Source organism: Lygodium microphyllum, chromosome 28, assembly GCF_053477565.2.
Source record: "Lygodium microphyllum isolate KBCC chromosome 28, Lygodium_microphyllum_v1.1.10, whole genome shotgun sequence".
Lineage (NCBI taxonomy): Eukaryota > Viridiplantae > Streptophyta > Polypodiopsida > Schizaeales > Lygodiaceae > Lygodium > Lygodium microphyllum.
Genome location: NC_141162.1, coordinates 4,459,650 through 4,470,551, shown reverse-complemented (window position 1 = coordinate 4,470,551; position 10,902 = coordinate 4,459,650).

Here is a 10,902-nt window from a genome sequence, read left to right as displayed (position 1 = left end):
GTTAGATAATTACATAACTAAAACAAACCGAGGAAAGTGCGGAGGATGGGCCATGGGTCCGTCCTACGGTTGGGTGGTCCCTGTTAGCCGGGAACTTTTCTCGAATATCTTGAAGAACAAGGGGATGATCATCAACACGAATAACGAGAGCAATGACCTAGAGTTATATCTTACCCGATTTATGCTGTTTTAGGGGAACGGAATGGGACTATGCCATATGGCAGAGAGGTTGAGCCTTGCATCCCTCTCGTTTTCCATTCTCCTTGAACCAAGTGCATCGTGAATCCACTTCGGACCTGGCGTTTCTGCGTAAAGTAGTTCGCTCGGGTCTGACGCTAGTTGCTGTTAGCTAATGACCAATCATGAAAACCCTAATTCCGATCGATCCTAAGTGGGAACGGCCAGGATACTTTCGCTACGTGGCAGACGCAGAAAGACCTAGATCACAAAACCGATAACATTCCATGGGAGTGACGAGCGGAGTTTTTTAGACATCCTTTCCGATGGACTGCTAAGACGTGTCCTGGATGGTATAGTGGGCACGTTACAGTTGGTATCAGAGCGAACCAACAAAGGACTTAAGAAATTTTAATAAGAAGAAGTAAAGAAAATGTTGTGTCCCAAACATTTCCTTACTTTCAATGTTGTCTTGCAGAACTATGAAGCATGGAACATGTTCTTAGTATTCTGAGTCATGTTTATGACCACGACGCATTCCACGGATTATCGACAAAGGGTTGAGATGATGAACATCCTAGACCGCATTTACAATCCATCGCCTGTGTACGTGGAACGGAGATGGATGGGTGTTTTAGGGATCTATTACATAGCTGCCCATCGACCTGCGTACCTTCAAATCAACTTGAAGAGAATCAAGTGGATGGAGGATTTGAAGATCGTGAAGCTGTTCGTCTTTGTTGAGGCTCACGCAAAGGTGACCCTACAGGTCGGAGGTTGAAGGGTTAACCAGGATAAGTATGTGTATGGGGAAGTGATTTGAAGAATCCCTGCCGACCGAATCAAGGTTTTGGGATGTCATGAGAAGAATGGATATCAAAGGAAAAGATACCCTAATCTTCCAATGAACTATCAATTCCTGAAAATCGATGACCCCAATCTGTACTACTACTCAGTTCCTGTAGCTAAATGCAACAACATCTTTTTCTCCTCGAATTAATGTATCAACTTGTTCCATCGCCCCAAGAAATAATTGTACCTCGAAAGGGCTATGCTGATATGAATGGAATAAAGCTTTTTTTAAAATCAACGATTGTCTTTACTGTGAATATTGATAAAGAAGTAAAGTGATTTGGTCACTTGGCTAAAGGAATACGCGGACGTAGTTTCTAAAGAGTTAACAAAACTCCCACTTCAAAGAGAAGTAGATCATGAGATTAAGCTAGTAATAGGAGCTGCGCCAATTGCGAAGAGACCCTATAGAATGTCTATATCGGAAGCAACTGAGCTGAAAGGAACAACTCAAGCAACTGCTAGATCAGGGCTACATTCATCCTAGCAGTTCACCATGGGAAGCACCAGTACTGTTCCAGAAAAAGAAAGATGGAACACTTTGACTATGTATTGATTACAGAGGGTTAAATCAGTCAACAGTCAAGAACAAATATCATATTCCTAGAATAGATGAGCTTCTTGATAGTCTTCAGGGTGCCAAGATCTTCTCCAAGATTATCTTAGGTCTGGTTACTATCAGATAAGAATCAAGGAAGAAGATATCCCAAAGACGACCTTCAACACTAGATATGGATACTTTGAGTTCTAGTTATGTCATTAGGGCTTATGAATGCGCCTACCACCTTCAATAGGTTAATGCAGGATATCTTTAGACCATATCTTGATAACTTCATGCTCGTTTTCTTTGATGACACTCTAGTCTATTCCAAACAGGAAGGAGATCATGAACCCCAACTTCGGATTTTCCTTGAGACAAGGAGGTCACACAAACTGTATGCTAAGATGACGAAATGTGCATTCCTCAAACATCAAATTGGTTATCTGGGATTCATCATATGGGCAGAAGGAATCTCAGTGGAGCCGGCCTAAGTCAGAAATATTCTAGGATGGCCAAATACCAACAACTCTCAAAGAAATACACAGCTTTCTTGGATTGAAAAGATGGTATAGGGTCTTCATAAAAAACTATGCTTTGATTGCAGCACCTTTGACAGACTTACTAAAGAAGCAAACGTCCATTGCATGGTCAACTACCGAACAAACTAGCTTTGATAGGTTGAAGCAAAGTTTGGTATCAGCACCGATCCTAAAACTTCTAGACCACAGTAAGGAGTTTGAGGTAGTAACTGATACTAGCATGCTTGCCTTAGAATGTGTGCTCATGTAGGAAAGTCATCCTATAGCATAATCTTCAAGAAAATGAAGATCCATGAGAAGAATTATGCTACCCATGATCTTGAACTTTTAGTTGTCAAGCTTTGGAGACACTACCTGCTGGGTAACAAGTTTACACTAGTGACTAATCATAAAAGTCTCAAGTGGAACTTTACCTAGAACAAGCTCAACATGAGGCAATGTCAATGGATTGAAGTGCTGGAGGAGTATGACCTGGAGATCAAGTACCGACCTGGAAAGGAGAATGTAGTTGCTGATGCACTCAGTCGCAAGGCATTCCTGAATTCACTAATCTTGCAAAATCCATCAATAGCTAGATCTCTAGCTACAAAGGTGTCCATGCCAAACAACCCAATACTTGAGCTAGCTAGAGAAGAAGCATGCCACGATCTAGCCTATCAAAAGATGCTAAGAGAAATCTCTATCAAGGATCATGACCAAAAGCTACAGGCTAAGTATCATGAATTCTTTGCCAATAGTGGACTTATCTACTATAGAATGAGAGCGTGTATACCGGCAAGCCAGTCACTTAAGCAGAAGATATTGTGCGAAGCTCATGATTTCCCTTTCTCAGGACATCCTAGCTATGCCAAGACTCTCAATACAGTTAGGGAGAGCTACTATTGGGAGAGTCTTAAAGGTGACATTTTCAAATATGTCACTAAGTGTTTGTCTTGTCAACGTATCGAAGGCGAATATGTCATGATGCTAGAGAAACTACAATCCCTTGACATTTCCCAAATGAAATGGGAATTCATCAGTGTGGATTCTTGTTGTAGGCCTACCCCAAGCCCTGGGAGGATACAACTCCATCATGGTTGTGGTTGACATGTTTGCTAAGGTTGCACACCTTATTCCTGTAAAGACAAAACTATAAAGCCTCAGACATTGCAAGGTTGTTAATCAAGGAAATATTCAAGCTACATGGGCTACCTAGAAGAATCATTAGTAATCGTGATTCTCTTTTCACATCACAATTCTGGAGAGCTAACTTGAAGCCATCGGGACTCAACTCTGTTTTAGCACAGCTTACCATCCCCAAACCGAAGGTCAAATGGAGCAAGTCAATCAAGTTATCAAGGATATGCTTAGGGCATACTGTTGTCATGAACCAAAAAGGTGGATTCAATACTTGCCTTTAGTTGAATTTACCTACAATGCTTCTTACCAACAAAGTATTCAGATGACCCCTTTTCAAGCATTGTATGGTCATGACTGTTGAAGTCCCCTAAACTTCTCAGATCCAACCTTGAGGGTTGAAGCTTCAAGGCAAATGTTGGAAGAGATGGATGACCAAGTAAAGTCAATAAGACAGGACATCCAAGCCGCCAAGGATAGACAAAAGGCATACGTAGATTTGAAGCGTCAAAGTAGAACCTTCGAGGAAGGAGACATGGTCTTCATTTGTGTACGCCCAAAGAAGGGTTTCCTATCCTTAGGAGATTGCAAGAAGCTAAGTCCAAGGTATTGTGGACCATACAAGATCCTCAAGTGCTTAAGACCTAATGCGTATAGACTGCAACTCCCTGAGAACCTAAGGGTTCATAATGCATTCCAAATCAGTCTATTGAAGAAGTATATACCTAATCCTAACCATTTACTTGATGACCAACAAGTTGTAATGCCTAGTCAAGGAGTCCTTGAACTAAGGCCTGACAAGATCTTAGATGTTAGGGAGAGGAAACTAAGATCCAGAACCTTGAGAGAATGCCTCGTCCAGTGGAAAGATTATCCCGAAGAGGATGCCACTTGGATAGATGAAAGCACTCTCAACCATCAATATCCCCAGTTTATCTCGAGATGAGGACATCTCGATTCCTCCAAGGGGGAGAGAATGTAATATTCTGAAGGCACGCGTGAACTGCCTCAATAGAGGATAATGGTATTGGATAAATTCTTTAGATATAAGCAATTTTTTTAAAATTATTTCCCCTCTCCTCCAGCTGACTGTTGATGGGGAAGAGGGGAATAGTATGGTAGGCAAGCTCCTTGCTGGAGCTTGCCTAAGCTATGGCACATGCGCCTCGCCACGTAGGGGGGAGGTCCTCACTTCCCCCAGACTATATAAACCCTTTGGGTAAGAAGGGAGAAGGCGGCCGCCATGAGTGGGAGGAATTTTGCCTGCGCCGTTTGAAGGTCGGAGAGGGGGACACACTCGCTATGCTAACCGCCTGGGTAGAGGAACACGACGCCATCGAAGGAGGGAGGAGCCGCTGCCGCCTGACTTTGATGTGCGCTGCCTATCCTGCCAGCACGCTGCTTGCAGTCGTAGGCCCTGCCACCTATCCATCACGCCGTCAGTCACCGTTAAGCTTTCCCCCCCACGTGGGGAAGATTTAGAAGCTTCTTGGGGGGGAAGCTGCCAAAGGACTTAATAAGCCCCCCTTCACCCCCCCTTCTTGTGCCTTCCTATATCCTATTATCCCCCTCCCGATTTTAATCCCCCTCCCGATTTTAATCCCCTTCACCAGAAGTCCGTAATTACGCCTATGATGGCCCCTAAAAAGTCACAAGGTGCGCCTGCGAGAGGTTCTTCTCCTAATATTCATGTGGATCTCCCCGAGCCCACAAGTCCAGGTTTTTACTAATTTTGATTCCACACAAAAGCATTGCATTAATCACGATAACTTCATGGATTAGGAAGCATGTATGCATGCTTAAAATTGCCTAGTCAAGTTAAATGCAATTGGAAATAAATCGACTGTTCGAACAATGATTAGAATTAGTTCATGATATGAAATTGGCTCATTGGTATTTTCCATATAAGGAAATTGTCTATCCACTTAACGTCCTTAGTAGTATGTTGCCTTGTCGTGCATGTCAAAGGACGGCCTAGAACACCTATTTCCTATCATTATAAGGTTGAGATTATTAAAGTGCACCTTTGACTAGGCATGGAAAGATTAATTGCACGTCACATTTTTAGACAAATCTTCATTGAATGATTCATTAGGGAAAGTCCTTAACCCCGTAGGAAATAGAAGAGCGCGGAAATGATTCTAGGAATTTGCGTGTGGCATGTGATTGTAAATTGGAATAGGTCAACTCTAGTTTTTTTTGGCATGAATTTCACTACGTTGTAGTCAGGAAAGGAGTGCATGTTGCACATTTGTCATATGAAAAAATTCATTCATCAGGAGTTGTATTTAGGGAAAGGCTGCATGGTTTATTGAAGCATGAAATCTTAAAAGCTTAGAAAAAGAATTGTGGGCATGATTCTTGAATGCAAGTCCTAGTAGGATCAATGGAAGTTATGCCGCAATTTAACATGCGTTTTGATCATAACAAGAAAAGTTAGGGTTATTGCGAATTTAGGGGTATGTAGAACCAATGAATCACGCGTTTAGGTGAATTATGAGATGTTACAACTAGCTTTCTCCTTTAAGATCAAGTTAACATCTCTAGGGATGGTTCGTCCTTGTCGCAAGACAAGTAGATCGAATTATCTAAATCGCCTAACCCGCAAGGGATTCGCATAGGATGGCTCAACCGATACGATAAATAGCCCAAGTGCTAACTAGGGTTTAGCACGTTAAGGACTTGACCTAGTTTCATGCACTTGTTACCAAGACGAACCCTTGAACCAAAGGTCCTACCCACATTCACGGAATGTAGGGACAATTGGACGCTCATGCATAAAACGATCTAAGGTTTCTACCCTAAGGATCACTCGTTCAAATGATGAAACTCGGATTGAGTTGGAATCCCTAGGACCGAACGTTGTCAGCCTAGTGTAATTAGGAATGGGTTGGGTAAGAAGACACCCTAAACCCTGCTTTTCGTCTGGAGATAAATCCGTGACCAGAAAACGCCGTTCAAATGGGTGAAATGATCCCATGGAATAGATGCGACACTTGTGCAATAAGTTGCAACGTCACATAGACTTGTGGTTTGTTCACAAGAGGGTTTTTTCCATTTCTTGGAATGAGGTTGGCAAGTTCTTGCGCAAGTTTAACTTGCAAGAGGATGAGTAGTCATCCTGTTATATCACCTTTCTTGGGAAAAATTGCCAAGTAAAGGGAAGTTAGGTATTTGCTTGGAAGCAAATGATCAATCAATAGATTGGAGAGACATGGTCGCCAAGATTTACTGTTAATAAAACCTAAGGTATTGGTTAAGTTGGGTTAACAGGGTATGGCCCTAACCCAAGGACAAAAGGGTGAACAAACAAAACCCTTGGGGATCTTGCCAAGTCGCAATTGATCCCAGATCGAATGCTGGATGCATTGGAAGAGAAGGATTCACTCCTTAGAAATTTGCCAAATAAACGACCACTGGAATTGATTGTGCTTGTAACAGTTTAGAAAGCACTGTTTGCATTGTTTACTCAAGGAACTAAAGGATGAAAAGATATCTAATGCTTCAGGTTGAAGGCCTGAAGGGAGAGGTAGCTTCAGTTACCCCCGACTGCCTATCTGACCCTAACCAAGGGGGTTGTTGTCCGCTTCGGGAACGTGTGCGCAACTCACCACGAGAGGTCTCTCCGTTGAGTTCTACTTGGAGCAGGAGGACGCTTGGGTGCCAAGGGGGGCTCTGGCCATAAATCCCTCGCCTTCCGGGTCCTACACAAGAGGCTAACGTGACTCGGGATTGGATCTTGAGGCCCGCATACTAGTTTATGGGTAAAAGCTTGGAATAGTGATCCCTGTGGATCACTGGATAGCCTTCGGGCGGATTATGGACAAGCCTACGGGCGGAACTCCTTGTATTTCAAAGATAAAATGAGGAAATGATAATAAAGAATTTGTTTGATATTGTTTTTCTATGTCATGTGATAAGATTACATAAAGGAACTAGTGCTTAATAGATTAATTAAAGAAGCTGATTGTTACATGTCACAATTAATATGTTAGATAATTACATAACTAAAACAAACCGAGGAAAGTGCAAAGGATGGGCCACGGGTCCGTCCTATGGTTGGGTGGTCCCGGTTAGCCGGGAACTTTTCTCAAATATCTCGAAGAACAGCGGGATGATCATCAACACGAATAACAAGAGCAATGACCTAGAGTTATGTCTTACCCGGTTTATGATGTTTTAGGGGAACGGAATGGGACTATGCCTTATGGCAGAGAGGTTGAGCCTTGCATCCCTCTCGTTTCCCATTCTCCTTGAACCAAGTGTAGCGTGAATCCGCTTCGGACCTGGCCTTTCTGTGTAAAGTAGTTTGCTCGGGTCTGACGCTAGTTGCTGTTAGCTAATGACCAATCATGAAAACCCTAATTCCGGTCGATCCTAAGTGGGAACGACCAGGATACTTCTGCTACGTGGCAGACGCGGAAAGACCTAGATCGCAAAACCCATAACATTCCATGGGAGTGACGGGCGGAGTTTTCTAAGCATCCTTTCCGATGGACTACTAAGATGTGTCCTGGATGATACTAGTGGACACGTTACAGCTAGACTCCGGAAGGTCACAAACCATGAAGAAGATGGTATATCAAGGACACGCTGCTTTCTTGCTGGAGGGTCATGAACTGAGGGAAGGTTTTTTTGTATGACCTCCAGTATGAATAAATACCCAAAGCTAGTATAAGCAAAAAATGGTCCATACAGAGTCACATCCAAACGGAATGCGATGGTTCTCATTTTTCTACGAGTTGCCATATTGGACCCACTTACAAATCAACCACTTGTTGGATCCCATGCATATTTTCAAGAATGTGGGTAGCTTACTATGGGACCACATCACAGGAAAGAGAGACATTGCAGGGGCACGAATGGATTTGAAGGAGGTAGGCAAGATGGAGGCGCTTTGGCTGCAATTGTGGCCGTAGGCGAGTGTTGATGGTCACTTGCAACTACCTCACAATCCTTGGGTTTTGTCCACTAAAGAAGAGCTCCTTGTGAAGTAAATTATTAAGTCTATCCACACTCCGACGAGTATGATGCATTCTCTCAGGTCCGCATTTTCTAAAGACGACCAATTATTAGGGCTAAAATCCCATGATTGGCATAAGATATGTCGATTTGTACTACGAATGGATTGTAAGTGGCCTATATATTTTGCTATTTGGAGTGTAGTCGTTGTTCGTAATGCTTCTTCATTTGTGGCAGTTTGTACTACTGATTGCAATAGCAGGATGCTTACTCCAGAAATGCATGGGGCAATTTACAAGTTGTCAAATTTAGTGCAATGGATCTCACAGAGGGAGATTAAGACATCCTCTATTGAATCAGCAAGGCGGGGAGCAGTGGAGACAGTCTGTCTCTTTGAGAAGTGCTTGCCCACCAGCATGCTCACGATACAAAACCACCTTCTGGTGCATCTTTTAGATGAAGTGGAGATTGTTGGACCTATCCATATGCAATGGATGTTCTTCTTGGAGTGCTTCATGAAAACCCTGAAAGGCTTTGTGTGACAAGGAGCTCGGCTAGAAGGTAGCATGGTTGAAAGTTGATTGGTGTCTGAGGCGTCAGTGCATATTTCACAATGGCTACCAATGGTGGATTTAGACAACACTATGCTATGGTTGCTGGAGGACGATGATAGAGAAAGTGAATCATTTTTGTATGTTGCACCATGCCTCCATGGAGACGTGGCTCACTAGGTACGAGCAAGCCAAGAAAGATCGGGAAGAAGCGCAATCCGAATTTCAACATAGTATACACCATCAACCAATTCAATATCCTGAGGGCATGGAGGAGATGTCGCGATGCCGTGCTGCTATGCGTACACCGTGTAAAAAAAATCTAGATTATGGCTTTCTTTTAGATTTAAAGAGCCAATGCCACTTTAGACATTAGTGTTAGTGTCCATAGTTCAAAATATTATATTTTTTTGGACAAATTTTTAGTCAATTTTTGATATTCTAGATATTATCTCTTGTAAAAATCCATAAAACTATAGACAAATTCTAGATTAGGATGAAATGTAAAAGAAAGCATGTAGCTTTCAGCCAATTTGAGAGGATTTTATGTAAAAAAGAGAGATTGACAAAATCGGCCCCGTGCAATCGTTGTTTTCAGGTAGTGAATAACACTCCGAAGGGGGAAATGAAGGAGTGATCTGGCAGAATTCTAGCCAAATGTGCTGGTATTTTACCTCCCTTTTGAAGCCAATGGAAGCATCAGATTGGCAATCTGAGTAGCATAGAGGAAGGTATTATTTTATACATGTTTTTTTCTATTAGAGTTATATCTTCTCATAATAATTAAAGAAACTGACAGGCTTCATCTCTATTAGTATTCTTCTACATTCTCTAATTATTTTTTTGAGTATTTTTCTACATCTTCAATTTCTTTGAACCCCTTCTCTTCCGTCTACTCCTCTCCCTGAATCTACCTTCATCTTGATGTCTCTTATCTTCAAGAACTTGTCTTGAAACCTTCAACCCTTCTCTTATCTCTACCATCTTCGGAGTCTAAGCTCTTAAACCCCCATACATTCTTCTCTTGCCAAACTCCTATGGTGACCTTCAACCCTATGTGCTACGACAGTGGTTTATGTCAATGCGATGATTTCATGGAGCATTCACCTCACAGCATCTCGCGAAGGGACAGAGGTCTCACCTAAGGAGTGGGAATTCTCAAGCGGATGTAGTCCAAAGGTGACAATATGTTTAGGGTTTGTCGTATCTAGATTTTATATGCGACAACTTATTGATTATTTCAATAAACAATACAAAATACACAATGCGGTGTGGTCATGCGGACGGCATTTTCGTGTGGAGGATATCGACAAAATGTGCTTCACAATAGATTATGGTATCATCGCAAAGTTCGAGCAAGAGAGCCGACGACGAGCAACGGATCCAAACACCATTATAGATTAGATGGAGTATTTTGGGAACTTGCAAAGTATTATCATGGTGGATTACCATAGCTTCTCCATGATCTATTTGATGTGTAGTGGTTCAAAGTGGTACTTGAAGGAGCAGGGGCAACTATTTGACAAGGTCCATGTGGATTTCTTGAAATAGATTCTGAAAAAAGATTGAAGGATTTGCATGACACGTTTGTATTGCCGGCCCATTGTGAACAGGTGCATGAACTCATGTTTTTTTTACTTTTATTGCAACATGGTACATGTCACAAAAGTTAAATCTCTCTTGTATATGATTTTGAACATGTAATTTTCTATCCAAACCCTTGACAACCTCGATGGTGGTATGTTGTACATTCAGCTCCCCGAAAGTGTGAGTGTATATGATCAAAGCAATGTTCCCAACATAGATTAGGACAATATGCAAATAGAGGGGTTGATATTGCAAGGGGTGGAGGCCACCGAAATCTTGGAGCATGTAGAGGAGCCAGAATCCAGTAATAATGATGGAAATACAAGATTCCAAGAATTCTTTGAGAAAGAGGTTGACTCGTCCTTTTGTGGTGACCTGTCTATCAACCTTCCAGTGTATGCGGAGTTGTGTTAGGATATTGACATCGGACCATAGGGTACTCGATTCATATGTCTCCAAATCAAATGGCTTGATTCAAAGATATAGCAGACCATGAATTTTCTTGGACACCATCAGGAAGTTTTGTTCAATCTACTTTGGTGGAGTCTGATGCTTCAGTTTCCACTAGATGAGATCG